Source organism: Bufo bufo, chromosome 4, assembly GCF_905171765.1.
Source record: "Bufo bufo chromosome 4, aBufBuf1.1, whole genome shotgun sequence".
NCBI lineage: Eukaryota > Metazoa > Chordata > Amphibia > Anura > Bufonidae > Bufo > Bufo bufo.
In genome coordinates, this window is record NC_053392.1 from 533088495 (window position 1) to 533106486 (window position 17992).

General features: G+C 40.2%; 1 protein-coding gene across 2 annotated transcripts in view; it reads left to right on the forward strand.

Moving 5' to 3' along the window:
- PLCB1 (phospholipase C beta 1) overlaps positions 1 to 17992 on the forward strand; it is an 895755-nt gene that overhangs the window by 163224 nt on the left and 714539 nt on the right. The window lies entirely within an intron of this gene.

Sequence of the window (17992 nt, forward strand, 5' to 3'; positions counted from 1 at the left end):
AGTCCAATAAACACCATAAAAATAAAAAAATGTGTCAAAAAAAAGCCATTTTTGTCACCTTACATTACAAAAAGTGCAACACCAAGTGATCAAAAAGGCGTATGTCCCATAAAACCGTCACCTCATCCCGCAAAAAATGAGCCCCTACATAAGAAAATCTCTGAAAAAATAAAAAAAACTATAGCTCTCAGAACATGGACACATTAAAACATATTTTTTTTGTTTCAAAAATGCTGTTATAGTGTAAAACTTAAATAAATAAGAAAAAGTATACATATTAGGTATCGCCACGTTCGTATTGATCTGCTCTATAAAAATGTCACTTGACCAAACGCCTCAGGTAAACGCTGAAATAATAAATAAATAAAAACTGTGCTAAAACAACCAATTTTTTGGTCACCTTGCTCCATAAAGTGTTATAATGAATGATCAAAAAATCATATGTACCCAAAAATAGTACCAATAAAACTGGCACCTTATCCCCTAGTTTCCAAAATGGGGTCACTTCTTGGGAGATTCTACTGTAAGGGTGCATCAGGGGGACTTCAAATGGGACATGGCATCTAAAAACCATGTGGCGCTCCTTTTCTTCTGTGCCCTGCAGTGTGCCTATACAGTAGTTTATGACCACATGTGGGGTGTTTCTGTAAGCCGCAGAATCTGGGTAATAAATATTGAGTTTTGTTTGGCTGTTAACCATTGATGTGTTAAAGAAAAAAATTGGATTAAAATGGAAAATCTGCAAAAAAAGAGAAATTCAAAAATTTGATCTCCATTTTCCTTTAATTCTTGTGGAACGCCTAAAGGGTTAACAAAGTTTGTAAAATCGGTTTTAACTAACTTGAGGGGTGTAGTTTCTACAATGGGGTCATTTATGGGATATCAACTATGTAGGTCCCACACAGTGACTTCAGACCTGAACTGGTCCTTAAAAAGTGTGTTTTGGCAATTTTCTTGAAAATTTTAAGAATTGCTTCTAAACTTCTAAGCCTAAAAAAATAAAATTACATTTCCAAAATGATGCCAACATAAAGTAGACATATGGGGAATGTTAAGTAATAAATATTTAATGAGGTTTTAAAAGCAGAGAAAAAGAAATTTTAAAAATTGGAAAAGTTTTTAAAATGTTGGGTAAATTTGGGATTTTTTCATAAATAAAGGTGAAAAATATTTACTCAAATTTCTGACTGTCATGAAGTACAATATGTCACGAGAAAACAATCTCTGAATGGCTTGGATAAGTAAAAGTGTTCCAAAGTTATTACCACATAAAGTGAGATATGTCAGTTTTGCAAAATTAGGCCTGGTCAGGAAGGGGGCAAATGGCCCAGATGTGAAGTGGTTAACGATAGACAGCCTTTGATTACATAAATGTTAGCTTGATTCTCACAATTACAGGAAATTTTAACTTGAGTTTCAATTTCTTTTGTTACAGGGGTTGTCCCATCTCAACATTTATGGCATACCACTAGGATATGCCAAAAATGTCAGATGCGGGTCCCACCCCTGGTACCGGCTCCTATCTCAGGAACAATGCCCCCGAAGTAAATAGAGAGCAGCTGCGTATGTTTGGCCTCCTTCCATTTACTGCTGGCATAGCTATTTCCAGCAGTCCCATACAGGTGAACGGAGAGGTGGCTGCTCTTGCACGGCATGCTCTCCATTTACTGACATGGAATTTCCAAAAATAGCTAAGCATACTCGCTCAGCTATTTTTTTAAGTCCCACAGAGGTGACTCAAGATGACGCAGTGTATGCGCAGTGTGCTCACCTTCACTTCAGGAGCCCTGTTCTGGAGATAAGAATGGGTCCCATTTTGGCATATCCTAGTGATAGACCATAAATGTTGAGATTGAACAACCCCTTTAAGTGTCAATTTAAAGTATACTACATCTGTACTTTAGCATACAGTTGCCTTTTATGCTAATGGTAGTTAGTAATTGTGAGTAGGTGTTATCCGGCCGTGTTAATGGTAATAATAGACTTTTGTACATGTTCCTACTCTTTACAGAGATGTTTTCTATTCAGTATTCAATTTGAATGGAAAACGACTATCTGAGACCGTCTGTGAAATATGACCATATTTGATTTTCTTTCAATTTCTTCCTCTGACCGTGAAATCATTTTGTAACGATTCTTTTTCTTCTCCTCCTCCATGCCTACTCTCTTCTGCAATCCCGAGATGAGTCATATCAACACCAAGAAGAGAGAATTCTAAAATAGAATATGTGCCGGTGTGTTGAGGATGCGCTGAATTGTGCTTATATATGCAGAATAAATGAGCTAAAATTAGTTGTACTGTGAAACACAGTTATGATTTTAAAGTAGTAACAAGATAAGCTGACACTAGTGGTAAAAGGCTGATATTTTTTTTTCAAAAAAAGGAAAGTATCTTTTCTTTTCTAAGCCTAAACTTGTGGTAGAGAGCCGTACTATAAGCAATGCTCTTTGGGCGCCACTAGGTGCTCAGGAAAATGGTCCAGTAAATATTTTAGAAGCGTACTCCTTATGAAAAGCTGATCACAGAGGGGCAGATTTACATAACCTATAGATGACGTAAACTTAAACAGGTTGTCTAGACCGGCACCAGATTTATCACAGGTACTCCGGCTGGATGATAAATGTGGTGCAGAGACAAACATTTTTCTGTGACTCTATGCCAACTATTGGTTGGCTTATTTTGAGTCAGAATTTTTCGCCTGAATTGTGGCACAGTTTTGGCACAAATTGTTGCATCTTGGGCCACGCTCTTTCTTATGAAGTATTGCCCTCTTTCTGATAAGCTCCAGTCCAATTTCAAGCAAGTAGGAAAAAGTTGTAGAAAACTTAGTTGCGCCAAATTGTGCCACATTTTCGACAGATTCTAGATGCTGACAGAGTGTCCTGATGGTGAATAGCAGAGCAATCCGCTATAATGGGGTAACCTGACAGCAAGTATTCTATTATTCTTGCAGCGCCACCACAGTAGAAATAAAGCATTACACAGTTCTCATTGAAATCAGAGGTCTGTCTGTATAATGCACAGGGATGCTGGGTCAGCTAGGATGAGAGACATTCTTTGCAGCTGCCACCCACCTGCAATGGCTGGCATAAGAGATAACTTTATCCCATCAGATGCTGCGGTCAGTGGCGACCATGAGATAGAGGAAGGGGGCTCCCTCTGACCCAAAACTTCTTCCCCATGAGATGAATGCAATTGTGGGCTACTGAGAAGTTATCATGGCAGCTAGAGGCCCAGTGAAGACATCCAGGTTTGCCATATTATTGCTTCTATAACACCCTGCCACTTTAATAAAAAAATAAAAATGAAAAAGGTGTATGTACTGCACAATGAAGCCAGTCAAAAACGACAGCTCTCCCCAGAAAAAACAAGCCCCCTTGCAGCTCCATTGAATGAAATATAAAAAAAAGTTATAGGAGTAGGAATATGGCAACAAAAAGTTTTTATTTTTTTCTACTAAAATATATTTTTTAATTTGTAAATCTTTACAACCCTATGCAACTTTTTATATTTCTGTAATCATACTGATCCACAGAATAAAGTTATGATGTGTTTTTAACACAAATACCATAGCTTTGAAAAAGTTTCTCCATACGTTATATGGTATAGTGAAAGAACCATTAAAAATACAAATGTCGACAGAAAAATAAAAGAGTTAGGCTGCGTTCACACGGGCGAGATTTCCGCGCGGGTGCAATGCGGTAGGTGAACGCATTGCACCCGCACTGAATCTGGACCCATTCATTTCAATGGGGCTGTTCAGATGAGCGATGATTTTCACGCATCACTTATGCGTTGCGTGAAAATCGCAGCATGCTCTAGATTCTGCGTTTTTCACGCAATGCAGGTGATGTACCATGTGATTGGAGCATGTGATCTGACGTCACCAAAGGTCCTTTAGCCCATAGTTCATCTTTCTAAAGAACTAAAGACCAGGAGAACTACGCGAACAAGAGGACAAGGTGAGTTAATTGTTTTTATTTTTTAACCCTCAATTGATCACCTACTATGCATTCTGTATTCAGAATGCTATTATTTTCCCTTATAACCATGTTATAAGGGAAAATAATAACATCTACACAACACCGAACCCAAACCTGAACTTCAGTGAAGAAGTTCGGGTCTGGGTACCACATTCGGTTTTTTATCACGCGCGTGCAAAACACATTGCACACGCGCGATAAAAACTGAACATCGGAACGCAATCGCAGGCAAAACTGACTGCAATTGCATTCCTACTCGCGCGGGTTTGCCGCAGCACCCCGGGATGCATCCGGAACTAATCCGGACACGCTCTGGAAAGGCCGAGATATGGTTGCGGCTTAAAGGGGTGAAAGGCACATGTCCTCAAGTAAACTAAGTGTTTTATACCGATAAGCCCAGTTTCAGTGGGAATCCAACTCACAGCACTACTGCTAATCAGCTGTTTGAGGAGGCCGCAGCCATACTTGGTATTGCAGCTCAGCCCCTATTTACTTGAATGAGACTGAGCTGTGCCTAGGCCACGTGACCGATAAGTTGCAAGGAGGCCACGGCGCTCACTGGGTCAGATACTGATGACCTATCTTGAGGATAGGTCATCAGTGTAAAACAGTATAAATGACCCAAAAACCCCTTTACCACAGAAAACAAAGAAGTAGTAAGTAATTAATCAGGACAAGGGGTGTTCTCAGGACAGGAACGAGGTCAGTGTGGTGTTCAGACAGTAAAATGGAGATGTTAAAGGTCATGCAGTGCTTGCCAGTACAGGGTTATTATTAGGTAATATCCATTAGCTGGACAATGGTCAGGAAATATGTCAGGTCACAAATCAGAGGTCAACAACTAGGATACAGTGAGTTAGTAACAAAACACTATCACAGGTTCTGTTGGTGGTTGCTATTGATTCAAAGTGTGTCCCCTACATTACGATTGCCCAGATGTAACACAAGTTTCTGCATGTGCTTTCATATTATCCTTATGAACCAGTCTACCATATATAGAGCATTGAATAGCAGCCATAACCCAACCCTATTGACTCCTCTGTAGAGTGCCAAGCATGGTCATCACATGAAATATAATGTGGCATGTTTCTGGCAGTATACTTGGACAGTTTATAAAATGAATTTCACAAGGAGTAACTAATACGCTGGTTTAATATTAGGCACACCACAGGGACTTTTGAATCCATGTGACGTTTCTGTTCTAGAGATGAAAGAGGAGGTTTAAGAGGTTGTCCACACTACAAATATTGATGGTCATCATTATCAGATTGGTGGGGGTTGAACACCGTGTCTTCTCCTAGTCAACTGTTTCAGGTAGCCGCACCACCAGTGTGTTGAGCAGAAGGCAATGTCTAGTTTACGGAGCTGGCAAACTTCAGCTCAGCGCCTATTTACTAGAATGGGAGCTGGGCTGAAGTTCCTCCAACACGTCTGCAACAGAATGTACGGAGCTGTCTTCTGTCCAACTCCATAAATTATATAGTTTCTGGCACATTGGTAGCCCAAAACAGCAGATTGGTGGAGGTGCCAGGAGTCAGACCCCCAGTTGGGTAGGTCATCAATATCTGTAGACTGGAGAACCCTTTAAGCATTCCACATATCTTCCAATTCCATGAAGCCTTCTCACAAGAAACACGTTCACTTTCACTGTTGTCATGTGGGCTGTGAGAGATTACATTGTTTACAGAGTTTAGTCCTTTGCCCCATGTAGTTGTCCTTTAAGACAAGGTCAAATGAATTTCTAGAATGTCTTTTATTCTCAACACACAGGTAAGCTTACTAGACTTGACTTGCTTGTTTATACACAATTACAAAGCATGTTATGGGTTTAGAGGGTATTTTCACGTCTTCATTTTTTTTTCTTTATTTTTAGATTCTCATTTCAGATCGCTGTGACTCTGGCAGCTGAAACCTCTGACAGTGAATTGTTCTTTGTAGGGAAAAGCTGTGGACAGCTGCATATTTTTCTACAGAGACCACTTCAGGGGAAGTGTAGTACTACATTGCTCCCATTTCAATTAATATATTACTGTATAGTCACACTAAGTCCTCCAGAGCAGGCATTTCCCTGTGTCCAATAAAAGGGGTCTGAATGGACAACTCCCTTAAAGGGAACCTGTCATGTGGATATTTGATTATAATCTAACTAATTATATACAATCATTAACTACTAAAAAGTACCTTAGATGTACTCACTTACTGGTGTGACTGATGGTTACCTCATAATATACACACAAAGATGCCGCATGCTAATGAGCTGATTTGAGTCCAGTGTGATGTCATTGAGTCCAGCGTATATTTAATTCAGAGCTATAGCCACTCCCCTGCCCACCTGCTGCTTTATATGGAAACAAACTGTCATTCAGCAGCAAGTGGGCGGGGAGAGTCAGGAGCTCATGAATATTCAGGACTCATCATTATCAGCTGGAGCTTTTCAATACAAGATGTTGGCAGATTGACTGGGTCAATTAAAGAAAGTGACCCAGCATTTTGCTAAGAGAATCGGTCACTTATTTATGTTGCCCTTAGTTAGGACACCATAAAACTGGTGACAGGTTCCCTTTAAGTCTACAAGTGCCAGTGTTTTTTTCACTATTGCACTGTGTTTCAGGGTACTTTTTTTACAGAGGGGTTCCTAGAGAGGAACTATCATTGAATCCTAAAGAAAGGAGAAGTCTGATTGCACAGTACGTACATGTCGACCTGCTTATCAAGTTTTGCGTGTATCCTATTGAAAACTTTATTGTGACTTTACGTCCATATGGGGATGTGAGCTGTAAGTGCCCTTGAGATTATTGTAGAATTTTATACTATGTTGGAGATTTTTCTGTAGAGCCAAGGTCACGTGCAACTTTTTGCAAAGGGTTAGATAGGAAAGGTTTAGATAGTTTTCAATAGATTCAGCTTTTCAAAATTTGTACTTTTATAACCAGAACCTCACCTATTGACCACTTATTGAATGTCGGCACAGACATACCTGGACTACATATAATAAAAATAATATGACCTGTTTGCTTGCTGCTTTTATTTATTTTTAACCTCTTAAAGTGGTTTTCTGGTTACACAAAAAAAAAAAATCATCATTTAACTTTACTGCATTATATAAATCAAGTGATAAAGTTCATTTTGACTCCTCCAGCAGAATTGCAATCTGTTTCCTGCACCCTGTGGTTACATCCCGGTGCATACTGTGTCTAAGGGCGGGGATTTTCCAGCAGGGCTTCAAGCAGGCTTCCATTATGGAAGTGCTCACTAGTATGTAGTAGGTGCGGGGAGCGGGGAAAGAAGCGATGTGAGAGCTTCTTGTACTCACCTTCCCTTGTCTTCTTCCCCGGGCTGTGATACACTGCAGGTCCTGACCACATACAGCGTCAGTACGTAGTGCATGGACTATGATGTCACCCTGCATGTAATCAGATGACAGTGCAGTGCAAACCAGAGAAAAAAAGGGAGTGTGACTGCTGAAGGGACCACCGGAGCTGGAAAGGAGTGGTGGGGCAGGAGATGTAAATTAAGTTATTTATTTTAAGGTCTTATGGGGGGTCTGGCATGGAAGTCTGATCTGATGTCTGATGGGGGTCTGACATGGAGGTCTGGTAGGGGTCTGGCATAGAAGTCTGATGGGGTCTGGCATGAAGGTCTGGTGGGGGTCTGACATGAAGGTCTGATGGGGGTCTGACATGGAAGTCTGATGGGGATCTGATCTGAGGTCTGATGAGGGTCTGATCTGAGGTCCTGATATGGGAGTCTGCTCTGAGTTCCTGATATGGTAGTCTGATGTGACATAGTAAGTAGAATTTCGGGGATTGTAGACATATGTTGTGCCACTGAAATCTCTAGGAACTAGTGACCTACAGTTATCCCTTCTTTATCTTGGAGCAAAGATTTAGTTTGCTGTCCTAGCTTTGTATCTAAATAACCTGGCCAAAGCTTCCATTTTTAATGTATAGTAGGCATGTTACCACCAGCAGCCATACGTTTACCAAAAGCCATACCCGTCTATGTCACTTTAAGATTACTCATGCTGGCTTGGCATTAAAGAGCTTGAAAGTTGCATGCAGTCCTAGAAGACCTCAAAATGCCATGCACAACAGGGCAATTGGAGCAGTTTAGATTCGGGTCAAATGTATTAACACCCAAATAAAATTGCCAGAATGATTTTATTAATTGAATCTGAACTGAATTATAATAAATTTGCTCATCAGTAGCAGTGGCAGTAAATTATCTCCAATGATATATACGTTTAAGAAAGCTAGAAAAATCTACAAAACTTTCACTTCGTTTTACAAGATTAGTTTTAAACCATCTCCTGATTTTCCTGTGAGACGTTCACAAGATAAAATCCTCTGATAGCTGTGAGACGGATGATATTTTCCACTCTTTGATTATCACCTTTGATTATCTATAAAACATGACACAGCAATACATGTTCTTAATGGTCAATATGGAGCCCACCAGGCAGCCTGTCTCTTCTAAATGCTTTTCCTCCCTTTCTTACTAAACCATTGCCCGGTGCCCTACTTTACAGGTACCACAGCGATTTCATTGTTAGTTCATCATAAATTATTATTATGGCAGCATTTCTCTTGCATCCTTGCTGTACCTGTTGCTCAGTAAGAAGAACAATCTCGCCAGTCATTATTTATTAAAGCCGATAATCTCCTCCTTCAAAAAAGGAGATTTCTCATTTCCGCATCTTTTTGTACCCCACAAGCTATGCAAAATTTTCCTACTGTCTAAATGACAGACACATAAAAAAAACTTTAGTTGTAACTAATGGTGCATGAATATGACCATATGTATTTTGCGGTCGGCAAAACATGGATCCGCAAAAAAAAGGATGACTGTGTGACGTGCGTGTTGCATTTTTTAGCAGAGCCATTGTACTAATGCCTGTCCTTGTCGGCAAAACGGAGAAGAATAGGCCATGTTCTATTTTTTGGTGAAACGGACTTCCGGACATACGGACACGGAATGCACAAGAAGTCAATTTCATTTTTCGCGGCCCCATTGAAATGAATGGTTCCGCATACGGGGCACAAAAATTGGCAAAAAAAGCCAAGGTAATCCTCTGCTTAGAATACAAATTAGCTTTCCTTCTGGAAGGAATAGAAAGTCTCTGATGCCACTAGGTGTTAGGTATGACTTCAATAAGTCAATACTTAGCATTTTAAACAGACTTTGAAGCATAACTTAGATTACCCCTCATCAGTGCAGAGCAGAGAGAATTGGCTTAGCTAGGTGAGAGGCCTTGGGTTTCCTAGGAAAGGATATGCAAATTAGCTTCCCTTTCTAAAGGAGAAGAAAGCTAAGGGTGGATATCTGTGCGGACTACAACTCCCGTTAAATTGAATGGAGACATTTAGCTTCAGAAAATCCACAACAAACCATAATTTACCCTGCGGAATGTTAATCCTATGGCAGAACACATCGCAGAAATTGACAATTTTCAGAGTCATGCCGCAACATAAAGACTTCCCCCATGTTAGGCTATGGGGCTCTCCTTCTCAGTCTCCCGAATCAAATCTCAAAAATATTCTAAATTCTAACATCCAATTTTTCAGAAATTCAGGACAAATTTTGATTAAGTAGAATCAATTCACACATCTTTCGCTGTAATGTAACTTCCTGTGACTACTTTTATGTCAGATTTTTAAAAAAAATTGAGATGTAGGACATAAATCCATGAGACAAATTCATTCCGGTTCTGAGTGTGTAAAAGGTGGTCATTAGCTTGTATTCCCAGACTATCCTGTCCTACTGAGATTTGAAATTCCCTTTTTAATATCAAGACATTAATGTCTGTGATGTTGTGGTCATGGCTGAAAACTTCTATGCTATCAGCTACATGTAAGTGAAATGTTGGATATAAGTTGGAACCTGTGGATTTTGGTGGAATCAAATGACAATCTAAGGCTCTGTCCACAGTGTGTTACAGACATAACTTAAAGTCCATATACAAAGGAAGACACAGACATTACAGAGCCTCTGCACAAAAAAACAATGTACCATGCTTTTCAGTAGCTTATCATAGAGCACCCCTTATCTTTCTTCAAATCAACCAATATTTCTGTGCCAACTGTATGTTGTATACATGTATAAAATGCTGTGGTACTGTAAACATCATTATACCTGTCTGGTCCTGCCAGTGGCATTGACAGATCTCATAGGGCCCCATAGCCAAACATAGTATGCCCCCACTATCCAGTTTCCCAGTATATATGTGTCAAAGACTCCCAGACAACATGGAAAGTAAATCACAGCTCCCCCTTTTTCTGACTTTTTCTCCCCCATTTTTTTTAAGAGGAATTTTTTTTTATTAAAAATTAAATAAAAAGTTACACTCTTCTTCACCCAATTAATCAGACTTTTATGTCAGAAAAAGTGGAACATTTTACAATGTAGAAAACTGATATAAATACATTAGTAAATCTTCTGCTTCCCTTCACACAATGTATTGTATTATAAAGCTGGCTGCCTGCAACCACCACTAGGGGGAGCTCAGCGCATAGGAATTTATATAGTTACTATTGAAACCAATAAAAGCTGTATAATCTCTATGCACTGAGCTCTCCCTAGTGACGGGATGGAAAATACATTGAATCTACAGTATGTCAGAATTAGGAGAAGCAGTTCAGTGCTGTATGTTTTATGTCACACATTAATAACTTTAAAACAGGAATTGAGTCAAATGAAACATTTGTTGAATGATGCTATAAAGATATAAAACACCCAGTGTGTTCTTGTGGCCGTTGTTAATGAAGAACATGTACATTATTTAAATTTATTTCATTTGTAGCTGATGGGACTACTTATAAATATGTAAAACAACAGTTACACGATAAATTGGGGTTATTCATTAAATGTCAGAAAACATATGCAGATTTCAATGCCTTGGGCTTGTAACCATGCAAATGTTTGCTGTAAAATTCAAAGAACACATAGAGGTCAGTATAAGAATTCCAATGTCACTGGCATCAATGGATATTTTCCCCCTCTTAGCTAAATACCAACTTTTACTGATACTAATCAGTATATCTTTTTTTAATTTTTTTCATAAATGAATACTGCAAGTGAATATGAGAAATTTTGTAATATATTACAATAGAATATTAAATGTGTGAAAGTCAAACACATGAGAATAAAGGAAGATTAAATCCAGAATCCAAATATCATGTGTGATACTGCCTGCTGAGCTGTGTATCTAATCCTATCATGTGTAATACTGTCTGCAGAGTTGTGTATCTAAGCCTATTGTGTGTGATACTGCCTGCTGAGCTGTGTATCTTGCTCATCATGTGTGATACTTTCTGCTGAGCTGTGTATCTAAACGTATCATGCGTGATATTTTCTGCTGAGCTGTGTATCTAATCCAATCATGTGTGATACTGTCTTCTAAGCTTTGTATCTAATCCTATCATGTGTGATACTTTCTGCTGAGCTGCGTATCTAATCCTATCATGTGTGATACGTTTTGCTTAGATGTGTATCTAATCCTGTCGTGTGTGATAATTTCTGATGAGTTGTGTATCTAATCCTATCACGTGTGATACTGTCTGCTGAGCTGTGTATCTAATTCTGTCATGTGTGATACTTTCTGCTGAGTTGTGTATCTAATCCTATCATGTGTGATACTGCCTCCTGAGCTGCGTATCTAATCCTATTATGTGTGATACAGTGGCTCGTTTTACATTCCCAGGTTTTTCTTTCTCTATCATTCTTACAATTCCCTCTAGAGAGGAAGGTTTTATGTTAAGGAACAGATATGAGCAGGAGGTCAGATGGAGGGAGAGATAAGAAGTGCCTTGCTGGGTGCAGGGGTTTTCGGCAGTGCAGGAAAATAGGGTTGATAGTTGTGGGAAGCAAAAACATTGTTTGCAGTGAATATTTCATTAGTTACAATTCTGGTATAATTTGATTTTGTGCACTTAGTAAGTTTGCTTTTTGGATGAAGACCAATGTCTCAGAAGAACTAAAGCCTTACATTTACACTTCTAGGTGTGAACAATAGAGGAGGGGCTGGATTTAACTTAATCAGGGACTAATCAAAGAACAGCTGGACACAAGAGCAAATAGTCAGAGCAAACAAACAGGTAATAAAGAGACAGGGCCTGGAGACTGGAACCTTGACATAAGCAGTAAATATGAGGCCTGGACACTTAGATGATGGGAAATTTGTGAGAAGCTGTAATGCTGAATGCTGACATACCAGGGCTAAACACAGCCGATTTTCAGCCAAAGCCAGAAGTATAAATCCTTCCTTTACTGTATATTTCTAATTCCTTTCCAATCCATTTCTGTAGGCAGGCCTGCTTCAAATCCTCATCCAAAAAACTTAGTGCATTCACATGACCATATTTTTGGTCTGCATCTGATCCACATTTTTTGAGGACCCATTCATTTTAATAGGGGCAAAAAAGATGTGGACAACACCATGTGCTGCCTGCATCTAATTGTATATAGAACCTGTCCTATTCCTGTATGCTTTGCAGGGGGAATTCTCCATTGGCAATACAGGGTGGGCAATATATATTTAGTGGCAAAGCACGCAATATGAGGAGGGAGGTCGGAGGAGGATTATATACTGGCACTACTGGTGGAAACAGAGGAGCATTAAACACTGGAGCCATTAAATATATATATATATATATTGACAGACACTTCAGGGGGCATTATAATACAGGGCACAGTACAGGGGAGTTATAACTGCAGAGGGCATTAGAACTACATGGGGACCTGTAGGGGCGGCATTATAAATACTGAGGGCACTATGGTGATATTATTACTTGGGAATCGTTGCATTGCTCGTTATTAAAGGAGACCGCTGCTATTACATGCAGCGATCTCCTTCATACTATTGGGAGGAGCAAACACTAATGCCATCGCTTCTCCCCATATAGAATAGGTTGAGAAAGGGTTAAATCACTCATAGTCCCAAAGTTGTATTTTACACTTCTGATTGTAAAGTACATTTTTTTTATACCTTTTGCTATATTATTTTATTCACTGTCCTTCTGTGTTCATTGTACCTACAGTCATATTTTTACTTTACAATTAAAATATAAAACTCAACAGATAAAAAAATAAAAAAATTTAAGGGGGACAAAACCAGTGGCATGTAGTGCTCTGTGGAAAGTGTTTTTTATTTTTTTTAAATAAGCACGGCCTCAGAGACCCAAGACAATAAAATGCCAAGGCAAAGGAATGCGCTTTCGTATTTATGAGGGAAAAGATTAAAAAATTTAGTCACCCGATTGTCCCCCAGTTCTGGGTATAAGTGGGAAGATAGTATGGGATTTAGTCCACCCCCTGTTTTAGATACCATCTAACCACAGAGCAGAACACCAAGCTTGTGTGTATCCAGGATTACAACCAGTTAATGGGCGGAGTGGATCTTTAAGACCAGGTACAACAACCCTACAGTGCCTTAAGAAAATCCAAGGTGTGGTACAAAAAATTAGCTGTGTACCTAACCCAAGTGTCACTATATAATGCCTTTGTCATCCACAGAACAGCTGGTCATGGGGGGACCTTCTTGGAATTCAGGGGGGGAGAAATACTGTATTTTCCTGCGTATAAGACTACTTTTTAACACATGAAAATCTCTTTAAAAGTCGGGGGTCGTCTTATACGCCGGGTGTTGTCTTATATGTCGGTATACGGCATGCTGAAACTTACTTCCCAGCTGGACTGGAGAAGCTGTCCTTCTCCAGCTTCAGGGACAGGCACCCTCTAGCTGAGCCACCGTGCGCTGCATCCCGGCCAGCCGCTCCTGAAGCAGCCCCCTCTCCCTGCTCTCAGTAGTTTTCTCGTGCCGACAGTATCACATTGCATACTACCGCTCAGATCGTCTTGAAGACAGGGAGAGCTGACCCACCCAATCCAAGCAGGCTTTGTATGCAGTGTGCACAGAAAATACCGGTACATCGCTTGCCGTGATTGGCTGATTGTTGTATACTGGGTTGGATTGGCAATTCTGAGGGAAGGCAGGGGGAAGCAGGAGCATCTGCACTTCAGCCAATTCTAATGTTGGAACGGTGGATCTCTAATGAAGTTTGGTTTGCATCTTATCTGTGGTGAAAAAACTGAGTCTATCTGGGGAGCAGATACATCTGGTGGTAAATACAGTAGAGCACCAGTATCTGTGCATACAGTACAGCACCAGTATCTGTACATACAGTACAGCACCAGTATCTCTACTGGTTCATACAGTACAGCACCAGTACACACAGTACAGTATACAAATGGCTAACAGTCAAGACCCCATCATGGCTCTACCAGCAAGAAGAAAGAAATATGAAGCCAGTTTCAAACTTAAAGTTGTAAACTATACCAGGGAACATAATAACTGCGCTGCTGCAAGACAATATGGAGTAACAGAAAAGATGGTTCGGGACTGGAAAGCAAATGAAAAAGCATTAAAGAGTATGCCAAGGGGTAAGTGTGCATTAAGAAGAGGCACCCCACATTGGCCAGAACTCGAAAAACATGTAGCAGACATGTTGAATGAGCATCGCCAAAACGGTTATGTAGTGACACAAAATAAAATAAGTTTGTTTGCACTTCAGTGGGCCAAAAAATAACCCAGATTACAGCAACAGATTTAAGGCCACTGTATCCTGGTGTACTAGATTCTTGGAAAGGCATAATATGGTACTGAGGCAAAAGACGAAAATTGCACAACAATTACCTGCAGATCTTAATGCCAAAGTAAATAGCGTTGGATGGGTAGTCTTATACTGCGAGTATACCCCAAACCATATATTTTAACTGGAAAAGTTGGGGGTCGTCTTATACACCCAGTCGTCTTATACGCCGGAAAATACGGGTAATAATATTTTTGGCATTCAGGAAGGAGAGGGTAGTATTTCATTCAGCAGTGCTTCTGGGGTCTCAAGAATAATACATGGGCAGCATTTCCCTGGAGTACTTCCCCCCACAGAAAAAAATGGCAACCCTAAAAAAGATGTAGAGTTTGCTCGGTTAAAGGTTTATCACACCTCCACTGATATCCATTAAGTTTATTTTATTCATTTCTTAATTAATCCATGGAAAGACATTTTCAGTTTAGCATTTTTCCATTTGGCAATCCAATAATAGCTTACCCCCCCCCCCCCCCCCAACTTAAAAATTCCCATTATACCCCTAGATGAATACATTGAAGGGTGTCATTTTATTAAATGGGGCATTTCTTCAATTTCCTTTTATGTTCTGGCACCCCTAGAGCCTCGTTTTTGCGGTTTTCACTGTCAGGGTGCCTCAGGGTGTCTTCAAATGTGACATGGTGCCAATAATTATTCCAGAAAAATCTGCCCTCCAAAAGTCACACAGTGTTCCTCCCATTCTGAGCCCTGCTGTGCGCCCATACAGCAGGCTACAAGCACATATGGGGTGTTTCCTGAATGGGGAGAAAATGAGGAACATATACTAGTGTGCATTTTCTCCTTTAACCCCTTGTGAAAGGGAAAAATTGGGGTCTGCTAGTAATTTTTCATTTTCAGAAATGTGTGCTTTGAAATCCTTTAACAAGAGTTCCTGCCTTCTGTGAGACACCTGTTTGCTGAAAAGTACCCTTTCCACCACTTAAAATGTTCGTACGGGGGTGCTCTTTCCAAAATAGGGTCACTTCTTGGAGTTTTAAATTTCTGGGGACCCCAGGAATTTTTTTTATGCGACATGGCACCTAAAATCAATGTCTGCCATTTCAGGTCAGCAAAATCCATATTTTGCTGTTTGACTCTAGAGCCCTGCTGTGCACCCATACATTATTTTTTGAGCACATATGGGGTGTTGCCGTATTCGGGGGGAAATGGCGAACAAAATGTGGAGTGCATTTTGTCCCGTTACCCTTTGGGAAAGGGAAAAATGTGGGTGCAAAGAAACTTTTTCTGGAAATTTTTTGAATTTTTCCTATTCACAGCCAAGTGTTTCCTAATTCTGTGAAACACCTGATGGGTCAAAGTGCTCAGTACACACCTCGAAATATTCCTTGAGGGGTGTAGTTTCTGGAATGGGGTCACTTTTGGGGGTTTCCACTGTATGGCCACCTCTGCGTATCTTGATATGCGACATAGCTCTCAATTAGTATTCCAGCTAAATCCGCTTTTCAAAAGCCATATGGTGCTCCTTCCACTCTGAAGCCTGCTATGCACCCATACATCATTTTTTGAGCACATATGGGGTGTTGCCATATTCGGGGGGAAATGGGGGACAAAATGTGTGGTGCATTTTGTCCTATTGCCCCTTGCGAAAGTGAAAAATGTGGGTGTAAAGCAACTTTGTTTTGGAAAATTTTTTAATTTTTCCTTTTCACAGCCAAATATTACCTAATTCTGTGAAACGCCTGATGGGTCAAAGTGCTCACTACACACCTTGAAATATTCCTTGATGGGTGTAGTTTACGGAATGTGGTAAATTTTTGGGGGCTTTCACTGTAGGGCCACCTCAGGGTCTGTTCATATGCGACATAGCTCCCAATTACCATTACCGCTCTCCAAAAGCCATATGGTGCTCCTTCCACTCTGAAGCCTGCTGTGCGCCCATACATCAGTTTTTGAGCACATATGGGGTGTTTCTGTAAACTTAGGATTCAGGGTAATAGATTTTTAGTTTTGTTTGGCTGTTAACCCTTGATGTTTTGCAGAAAAAAATAGATAACAATTAAAAATCTGCTAAAAAAAAGTGAAATTTTCAAATTTCATTCCCATTATCCTTTAATTCTCGTGGGGCACCTAAAGGGTTAACAACGTTTCTAAAATCAGTTTTGAATAGCTTGAGGGGTGTAGTCTCTAAAATGGGGTGATTTTATGGATGGTTTTTAATATGTAAGCCCCCGGAAAGTGACTTCATAACTGAACTGGTCCTGAAAAAGTTGGGTTTTGGAAATTTCCGAATTTTTTTCCGAATTTGCTTCTAAACTTTTTTGGTAAAATTTGTATTTTTTTTATAAATAAAAATGAAATATTTTGACTCAATTTTGCCACTGTCATAAAGTACAATATGTGACGAGAAAACAGTCTCAGAATGGCCTGGATAAGTAAAAGCGTTTTAAAGTTATTACCACATAAAGTGACACATGTCCGATTTGCTAAATTAGGCTGCGTCCTGAAGGCGAAAAATGGCTGTGTCCTGAAGGGGTTAATAAGATCTCAAACATATGATTGTATTACACAAGTATTAGTTCTATTAGAGAATATGTACTGTAGTGGGTGTGGAACCACTGTGTGAGACAACAGATTTGGCTTTGGACTGATCCTATCGGCATTTTCCTGGCAGTACCCTGGTATTCACCCTTTAACCCAATTATAGGGATCTGGAGTTCATTGTAGGGGAACCACCAGGCCACTACCTCCTGGAATAGTCTCTATGTGATTGACAGCTGACCCACAGAAGTCAAAGACAATGGTACAGGTCACGGAAATATCAGGCAAGACGATAGACAAGGACAGGCCAATGTCAGGGCAGGCCGAGTATGAGCAATGCAATAAAAAGTCTAAGGTCTGGATAGGCAGTGAAGGGTCAGTACAGAGATCAGACACAGGTCAGACAGTGGAGGGTAGGAATCTGAGAAAAGAGCAGAAGTCAGTACATGGGCAGACAAACAAATACATTACACTTTTGCAAGGAATAAGCAAGCTAGACAGCCTATTGCTCAGGCACCCTCCCATAGAGGAAGGTCCCTTAAGTACCCAAGGGTGGCCAGCCATAGGCGCGTGTGAATTAGGGTGCACATGCATGCCCTACAGGCAGAGGGTAGAGGCTTTCCAGAAAGAAGCAGGCTGCGGTCTGCATGGGGACATGAGGAAGACAACTTTGGAAGCCAGGCCCACCACAAGGAAGCAGATGAAGATCAGTGGGTCTGAGCCCCTGGAGCAGGAATAGGAGAATGAGTGGAGTCGTGCCCATGCCTACCCAGAAGAATAGATCTACTGCAGATGTAACAGTTGCTTCATTGATGCTTTATATGTTGGCCTAAGAAATCTCTAAGTATCCATATTACATTTGAAGA